The sequence below is a fragment of the Hylobates moloch genome, unplaced genomic scaffold (assembly GCF_009828535.3).
Source record: "Hylobates moloch isolate HMO894 unplaced genomic scaffold, HMol_V3 SCAFFOLD_21, whole genome shotgun sequence".
Classification (NCBI taxonomy): domain Eukaryota; kingdom Metazoa; phylum Chordata; class Mammalia; order Primates; family Hylobatidae; genus Hylobates; species Hylobates moloch.
In genome coordinates, this window is record NW_026652296.1 from 4,113,134 (window position 1) to 4,122,429 (window position 9,296).

Sequence of the window (9,296 nt, forward strand, 5' to 3'; positions counted from 1 at the left end):
ATTTAAAAATTAGCCAGGTGTAGTGGTGTGCACCTGTGGTCCCAGCTACTCCGGAGGCTGAGGTGGGAGGATGACTTAAGCCTGGAAAGTCAAGGCTGCAGTGAGCTGTGATTGCACCACTGCGTGCCAGCCTGGGTGGGGTGGTAGCAGGTGGGGGAGGGATGTGCCCCCCCAAAAGGTACAGCGCATGTGTCCACAGTGCCTGGCATACGCTTAGCACTTTTCAATTACCAACTCCTTTACTACTTCAACAACCCCACAAAACAGATATTCTCCTCACCCTCATTATATAAACTGAGGCACAGAGAGGCTAAAGAACCAGCCTACGTTTGCGCCCTGGAACCAGGAGCTTTCCCACCATCCACACTGTGGAAGGCAGAATAATGGGTCCCAAAGACATTGGCGTTCTAACCCCTGAAACCTGTGAATCCACCCCACCCCCATTCACAGACATCTCCCCAACTCAGTCCCTCCATCCTCCTAGGGTACCAGCCTGAAGGCCAGGGATATTGGAAAACTTTCCTGGCCAAAATCAAAACAAGCCAGGAGACTCCTCAGACTTGTTTGGGGGGCTTTAGTCTCTTAAAGATCAGAAGCATCTTGGCCTCCTTATACGTCACACGGCAGAAGGGACTTGACAGATGTGAGGAAGTCAAGGATCTCCAAGTGGGGAGGTGATCCTGGCTGATCCAGAGGAGCCAGTGTCATCACAAGGATCCTCATAAGAGGGAGACAGGAGGGCCAGAGTCAGAAAGGGAGATTTAAGGACGCTCCACTGCTGGCCTTGAACATGGAAGAGGCGGCTATGAGCCAAGGAATGCAGCAGCCTCTAAAAGCTGGAAAAGGCAAGAAACAAGATTCTCCCCTAGAGCCTCCAGGGAGAGTGCCTTCCTGCTGACACTTTGATTTTAGCCAAGCAAGGCCTGTTTCCGACTCCTGACCTCCAGAACTGTAAGATGCTACAATTGTGCTGTTTCTAGCCAGTTAGTGGTCATTTGTCACAGAAGCCAGAAGAGACTCACACATCCCAGGGCCCAGGCTCTGAGGGACACAGACCAGGGTTTCCATCCTGCCTCGCCCCTCTCTGGCTGTGGGATCTAGGCAAAGGACCAGTCTCCTTGCCTGTAAAGTGAGACAGGAAAAGAAGTTTGTCACTGGATTGAGTGGAGGAAAATCCTGCCTTTCTGATTTGCACCATTTTTGCTTCCATTAGCATCACGGCCATCCTAGAGGCCACTTGGTCTGAATGTCTGTGTCCCCCACATCCATGTGTTGAAACTGGATCCTCAGGCTGATGGTACTAAGAGGGGGTCTTTGGGGTTAGGGAGGCCCCCACCCTCATGAACAGGATTCTTGCCCTTATAACAAAGCCCTAAGGGAGCTTTTTGCCCTCTGGCCACGGGAGGACGTGGCAAAGAAGGCACCGTGAAGCACAGAGCTCAGACGCAGAATCTGCTGGCGCCGAGGTCTGGGACTTCCCAGTCTCCAGAACTGCAAGCAATGCATTTCTGTTGTTTATAAGCCGCCCAGTCTAAGGTATTTTGTTACAGTAGCCCAAATGGACTAAGACAGAAGGCCAGAACCTTGTCTTGTTCATGCTTGTATCCCAGCACTGAGAATGCTGTCTGCACAAGGGAGGTTCTCAGTTAATCCATTTGAATAAATAGAGAGGCAAGAATTCCAGAATCTTGATATTGAAGGATACTAGTATCCATCTGCAGGTCCCTGGAATTTGAGGCCGTTGGGTTTATCTCACCATAATTCTCAGTCAAGCAGGGTGTCCTTATCGAGAACAAGACAGGCGGGGCATCTCTGACCATGGCACGTCCTCTGGAGCTGATCAGTCACTGGTGTCTGGCAAGTGGCTCCTTGCAGCCCCCTATGAATGCCCTGCTCTCTTGCTCTTGCCTTTCTTTCTGCCTGGGATCCCTCTCCCCAGCCTCAACCCCTTCACCTGCTGCACATGCCTGCATCCAGGAGCCAGCATGAGTTTCCACAGGTGGAGACACTTGAGTGGCCTCCCTGATCAACTTCTCCATGACTCCATTCCAGCTCCGGTCTCCTGTCCCTGTTCTGACAGCCCTCTGGTGCCTAGAAAATACAGGATTTCTGAAGACCCCATAACCCAGGTGTGAATCATAGCCCAGAAACAAAAGGAGGACAAAGGAGGAGGGAGGGTGCAGGGACTTGTTTACTGACCATCCCTTGTCCTCAGGTACTGGGCCAAGCAACTTGCACACGGAACCCATTTCATCCTCCCAACCCTCCAAGGCAGGAACTCTTTAGTTACCCTGAGCCTCTGTTTCTCTAGCTGCTAAATGGGGATCCTAAAGTACCAACCTCATACAGTGGATGTGAAGGTATGACGAGGTAATGGGGAATTCCAGGGAGGAAACAGAATCAAGAGTTCCAGGTCACCCCGCCAGGGAACAGTGGCTTCAGGACGTGAATCCAGGCCCTCCTGCTCTCAGGTGTGGCCTCTGCTCCTCGAGGCCACGCTGCAGTGAGGGCTAGCCAGGGGGTTTCAGTGCTTCCCTCACATTCATCCTGAGAGAGTGATGGGGAGTGGTGGGAGGAGGAGGGGGCCGAGAGAGGGAGAGATGGAGGAAGGCCAAGGGAGGGGAAGGACGTGGATCAACAGAAGGACCCACCTGTTCTTATCCTGCTGTGTGTGTGTTTTCACCAACACCACTGACTCCCTAAACACCACCTCATGCCGTGGAAAAAACAGAAAATGCACGCAATCTCAAGGTCCACTCCCTTCATTCCTCCATTCATTTGGCCTTTCCTCTTTGATAACAGGTGTAAATTGTGTGCTCCTGTTGCCAGGCTGAGCACAGGCCCCTGTGATCTCCTTGTGCCCTCATATCCACCCCATGGCACTTTTTAATTTTTTTGACAGAGTCTCGCTCTGTCACCAAGACTGGAGTGCAGTGGCACTGTCTCAGCTCACTGCAACCTCCGCCTCCTGGGTTCAAGCAATTCTCATGCCTCACCCTCCTAAGTAGCTGAGATTACAGATGCTCGCCACCATGCCTGGCTAATTTTTTGTATTTTTAGTAGAGACAGGGTTTCACCATATTGGCCAGGCAGATCTCGAACTCCTGACCTCAAGTGATCCACCTCCCCTCAGCCTTCCAAAGTGCTGGGATTACAGGCGTGAAGCCACTACACCCCGCCAAGTTGGCACTTTAGGATCCCATTTTACAGTGAAAGAAACCAAGGCTCAGCATGACCAAAGACTTACCCAAGGGCGGCCGGCGGGGGGGGGGGGGGGGGCCGGCGGGGGGGGGGGGGGGGGGGGCTTCCTGCAGGCCCCGGGGGGCACCGGCGGCCGGCGCGGGCTCGGCGGGCCGGGCAGGGGCGAGGGGCGCCGGGTCTTGCCCCAGAAGCGGCTGGCACATCCACGCCTGAAATGCGGCGCTCAGTCCTGGTCAGGAACCCAGGCCACAAAGGCCCGAGACCCGTTTATGAAGAGCTCGACTCTGACTCCGAGAACCTAGACCCCAATCCTGAAGATCTGGACCCGGTTTCTGAAGCCCCAGAGCCCGACCCTGAAGACCTCAACACTGTCGCGGAAGACGTGGACCCCAGCTATGAAGATCTGGAGCCCGTCTCGGAGGATCTGAACCCCGAGGCCGAAGCTCCGGGCTCGGAACCCCAAGATCCCGACCCCATGTCTTCGAGTTTCGACCTCGATCCAGATGTGATTGGCCCCGTACCCCTGATTCTCGATCCTAACAGCGACACCCTCAGCCCCGGCCATCCAAACGTGGACACCATCTCCTCTGGCCTCACTGCCACCCCCCAGGTCTTGGCCACCAGCCCCACGGTGCTCCCCGCCCCCGCCAGCCCGCCCCGGGGCCCTTCTCCTGCCTGGATTGCGGGCGAGCCTTCCGCCGCAGCTCCAGGCTGAGCCAGCATCGCCGTACCCACAGCGGCGAGAAGCCGTACCGCTGCCCCGACTGCGGGAAGTCCTTCAGCCACGGTGCCACCCTGGCGCAGCACCGTGGCATCCACACCGGGGCGCGGCCGTATCAGTGCGCGGCCTGCGGCAAGGCCTTCGGCTGGCGCTCCACGCTGCTGAAACATCGCAGCAGCCACAGCGGGGAGAAGCCGCACCACTGCCCGGTGTGTGGCAAGGCCTTCGGGCACGGCTCGCTCCTGGCACAGCACCTGCGCACGCACGGCGGCCCGCGGCCCCACAAGTGCCAGGTGTGCGCCAAGGGCTTCGGCCAGGGCTCTGCGCTGCTCAAACACCTGCGCACGCACACGGGCGAGCGGCCCTACCCGTGTCCGCAGTGCGGCAAGGCCTTCGGGCAGAGCTCCAGCTTGCACCACCACCTGCGCATCCACACGGGCGAGCGGCCCTACGCCTGCCCGCACTGCTCCAAGGCCTTCGGGTAGAGCTCAGTGCTGCTCCAGCACCTGCACGTGCATTCGGGCGAGCGTCCCTATCGCTGTCAGCTCTGCAGGAAGGCCTTTGGCCAGGCCTCCAGCCTCACCAAGCACAAGCGGGTGCATGAGGGTGCGGCCTGGGCCTCGGGCCTGGCCTAAGCCCTGCATCCATGATGAGGCCGGGGCAGGTCTCCCTCCTGGGTCCTGATGCTGTTTCTGTGCTCGGCTCTGGCTTGGGCCTCAGCCCCGGCACCAGCTCTGGCTGCAACCCTGACCCTGGCTCTAGGCCGGGCACTCTGCCGGATCCCAGCTCCAAACCCCTCCCAGGCTCCAGATCCACCCCCAGCCCTACTCCTGTGGAATCTTCTGACCTGAAGGCTGGGCACGACGCTGGTCCCAACCTTGTGCCCAGCCCAGACCCTGATCCTGTGCCCAGCCCTGATCCCAACCCTGTGTCCTGCCCTGACCCCTGCTCTCCCACTCGTGGCACTGTCAGCCCAGCCCTCCCTACCGGCGAGAGTCCAGAGTGGGTACAGGAGCAAGGGGCACTGCTGGGGCCTGATGGCTGAAGGAGACGCCGGCATCCTCGGGAGCCTGGGGAAGTTGTGTGTTGTGCAGTTAGTAAAATCCTCCCACTGCCAAAAAAAAAAAAAAAAAAAAAAAGACTTACCCAAGGGCACACAGCTAGAAAGTGCTCCAACCAGACTTTGAAGTCAGGTGTTCTGATATCCAGTCCCAGTGCTGGGCACCCCCAGGCCTGCAGTCTTCTGTGCCAGCCCACATTGGACCAGTGTGTGTGACTGGAGCTAGGACACAGGGTGAGAAGGGTAGCATCTGACCTGGGACTCAGAGCTCAGGGGACACAACATTCAAGGCGGAGCAGTGGTGCCGTTGGTGACAAGAATCTGCAAAATGGCCAACTCTTGGTAAAATTTCAAACAAAACAAAACCTATTTCCCCCTCATTTATCCAGTAGTTATATTTCTGAAAAAAAATCAGTGACTATTAAAAGTATGCAAAAATAGTTTGTATTTCAATGTTATATGTAACTGGGTTCTAGACTTGGATAATGAGAAACTGGTTCTTTGCCTACAGAAATGGCTAAGGGTGGTTTCAAAGTCATGTGGGAGGCCTGGCAAGGTGACTCATGCATGTAATCCCAACACTTTGTGATGCCGAGGCAGGCAGATCACTTGAGGTCAGGAGTTCTAGAACAGCTTGGCCAACATGGAAAACCCCATCTCTACTAAAAATACAAAAGTTAGCCAGGCATAGTGGCAGGTGCCTGTAATCCCAGCTACTTGGGAGGCTGAGGCAGGAGAATCCCTTGAACCCGGGACGTGGAGGTTGCAGTGAGCTGAGATCATGCCACTGCACTCCAGCCTGGGCAACAGCGTGAGACTCCATCTCAAACAAAACAAAACACCAAGTCATGTGGGAGGCGGGACAGCCTTTGTGGGCGGAAGACTGCTCTGCACCTTGAAGGACATTTAGCATCCATGACCTCTGCCCATGAATGTCACCAGCTGCCCCTTGGCCATTGTGACAATCAAAGAGTTCCCCCAAACATTTTCAGTGTCCCCTTGAGGTATCAATGGAGGCATCACTGCTCTAGAACAAAATTGTCAAGATTCTCCACAGAACTGAGATAAGAGCGGACCGTACCCTATGGATGCAGATACTTTCTGTCTTCATGAGAATGATCCTTCTTGAGTCTGAGATAATTCCCCGCCCCCCTCCACCGGATGTTTACTAGTTCCATCTGGAATGAAATGCCAGGGGTCCTCAAAGGTACCACTGGCATATCAATTTTCTGGTCCAAAAATATCCCATACTGGGGACTCCTGAAGTACAATGAAAGCCCATAGAATTTATAGACAGGAGAACTTGCTCAGCCCAGTTCTCCCATTAGCAAGGTAAGCAGGCTTGAACTGGCCACTCAGTTGTTCACAGTCTTTCTTACTCTGCTAAACACATCAAGTACAACCTAGGGCTCACAATGTGTCAGGCGCCACTGTGCTTGAGCAGCTGTATTAACTACTTCGTCATCCTAACAGCAATCGGAGGTACTTTTTTTTATTTTTGATTTTTTGATTTTTTGAGACAGTCTCGCTCTGTCACCCAGGCTGGAGTGCAGTGGCACGATCTCGGCTCACTGCAACCTCCGCCTCCCAAGTTCAAGCGATTCTCCTGCCTCAGCCTCCTGAGTAGCTGGGATTACAGGCATGAGCCACCATGCCTGTCTAATTTTTGTATTTTTAGTAGAGATGGGGTTTCGCCATATTGGCCAGGCTGTCCCCTAACTCCTGACCTCAGGTGATCCTCCGGCCTCGACCTCCCAAAGTGCTGGGATTACAGGCGTGAGCCATCACGCCTGGTCTGGAGGTACATTTTATTACCCCCATTACACAGATGGGAAAATTGAGGCACAAAGAAGTTAAAACGACAAGTGAGTAAGGGAGCAAGCACAGGCAGTTGGCCCCTGCACCTGTGTCCTCCTTACCTGGAGTACACGTGGCCTTCAAAACCGGTGCTGCCGATCTCTGTGGGAATCAGCTGAAAATAACAGCTATTAAAATGTTTTTGCAAAGGCAAGGGGGCTTATTGTCCTCTTGGAGAGTTTCCTGCAGAGCTTCCTTGCAGGATAAAGAGAGGAGCTAAACCTTTTTCCAGTCCAACTGGGAGGTTCACACATGCAGATGAGAGGCGGAGTTGAAGGGACAAGAGAGCCCCAGGAGTCAATTGTGGCCCAATGACATCACTCAGTCCTTTATTCGGCAAATTTTTTGTGGGGGGTGCCTCTTTAGTGCCAGGCTGGAGGAGTAGGCAAGAGTCTGAGTGTTCCCGAGACCACGGCAAGCTCTCTGTGGGCTTTAGGAAGCTCAGGTTAGCTTGGGGACAATGATCGGGGGGAAGGAGGACATGATGAGCAGATCAATAATGTGGCTGAGAGGCCAGGCGCGGTGGCTCACGCCTGCAATCCCAGCACTTTGGGGGACTGTGGCAGGTGGATCACTTGGGGTCAGGAGTTCGAGACCAGCCTGGCCAACACGGTGAAACCCCGTCTCTACTAAAAATACAAAAATTAGCCGGGTGTGGTGGTGCATGCCTGTAATCCCAGCTACTCCAGAGGCTGAGACAGGAGAATCATTTGAACGCAGGAGGCAGAGGTTGCAATGAGCAGAGATTGCGCCACGGCACTCCAGCCTGGGCGACAGCAAGACTCTGTCTCAAAAAAAAAATAATGTGGCTGAGAAATGATGGCAGCAGGGATGAAGGGGTGGTGGGGGTGGGGGTGGGGAAGACAAATTCCATTACTTAAATATCAGGGTCTCCTCCTCAATGAAGCCCCTCCCTGTTTCAACCAGCCCCTCCCTCTGTTGATGCCCCAGGTCGCGGCTGTGCCATTCACACACTCTTGAACCCCAAAGCACGGCCCACCTACCTGCAGCATCACAATACCTGGAAGCTTCTCAGAAATTTAGATTCCTGAGCCCCACTCCAGACTCCTGAACTGGACCCTTGATTCTAACAAGATACCCCGATGATGAATATGCCCTCAGAGCTGGAGCCGCACCGCTGGAAGGCGTGTTATCCCCTGGACAAATATTGACCGAGCACCTACTGTGCACACAGCACCAAGCGCAGCCGGGTGGGCAGGGAAGAACCGGTCCAAGAGCTGAAAGTAAACAGATTGCAGGGGCGATCAGCACGGTGAAGATAAACCAGAACTGGGTCATTGGAGAGTGACAGAGCCTTTTCCAGGGAGATGATCATTCATCTCCGAATTGAAAGTCAACAAGGAGCCAGCCGGGCCATGGTATGGGTGTGATCCAGCGGAGCGAGCAGCCTGTGCTAAGGCTCTGCAGCAGTGTGGGCCCTGGCAGCGTGCTGTGTTGGGGGAACAGAGAGACAGTAGTGCTCTGGCCCTAATGCCAGATGGAGAGAACGATAAACACCGTTTGCAGGCCTGGCTGCCTCCCCCAGGGAAGCCTCTCCCAACTGCCACTGCCATGCCCAAATCTAAACCAAAATCTCACCCTCAAGCTCCCCTTGAGAGCACTGATTTCTGTCTGTAGCTTTACATTCACTAGTGCAAGCCTTTGCGTAATGGCCATCTTCTCTGATACTGGGACACCTTTTACTGGCATTATTTTATCCAATACCGTGGTGACCCCGAGGTAAGGAGATACTATTAACGTCCACATTTTGCATGAGGAAACTGAGGCTCACAGAAATTTTCTTCATTTTGTTTCTTTCCCTCCTGTTTCGCTCTCAGATATCTAAATACAGGCTTCCAGGGTGGGGGCCCAGCCCCTAGCAGGGTGCAGGGCCTCCAATTTGCTTAAGAAAGTGCCTCCATCAGTTTTTTTGAGTTTTTTTTTTTTCCCCCAAAGCTGTGCTTTTGCGTCCAAACAACAAAAAATCTGCATCTTGGCCAGGCGTGGTGGTTCATGCCTGTAATCCCAGCACCTTGGGAGGCCAAGGCGAGCGGATCACTTGAAGTCAGGGGTTGAAGACCAGCCTGGCCAACATGGTGAAACCCCATCTCCACTAAAAAATACAAAAATTAGCTGGGCATGGTGGCAGGCACTTGTAATCCCAGCTACTCGGGAGGCTGGGGCAGGAGAATCACTTGAACCTGGGAAGCGGAGGTTGCAGTTAAGCCGAGATCATGCCATTATACTCCAGCCTGGGTGACAGAGCAAGACTCTGTCTCCAAAAAAAAAAAAAAAATCTGCATCTTGTATTTCATTTTCCCGAGAAAAAGCTTAAAAACCCAACCTATTTGGTGGAATGAAAATAGACGAGGAATGAAAACCAGAGAGAAAGAGATAAAGAGATGGGCATTGGTTCTCTGGTTCTTAGCAGGTATCAACCTGGGAATAGCTTCAGTG

General features: G+C 54.0%; 1 pseudogene; it reads left to right on the plus strand.

Annotated features, from left to right (window-relative positions):
• The first annotated feature begins 3,304 nt into the window (after positions 1-3,304).
• LOC116461067 (zinc finger protein 358-like) lies at positions 3,305-5,060 on the plus strand (annotated as a pseudogene).
• Positions 5,061-9,296: the final 4,236 nt, after the last annotated feature.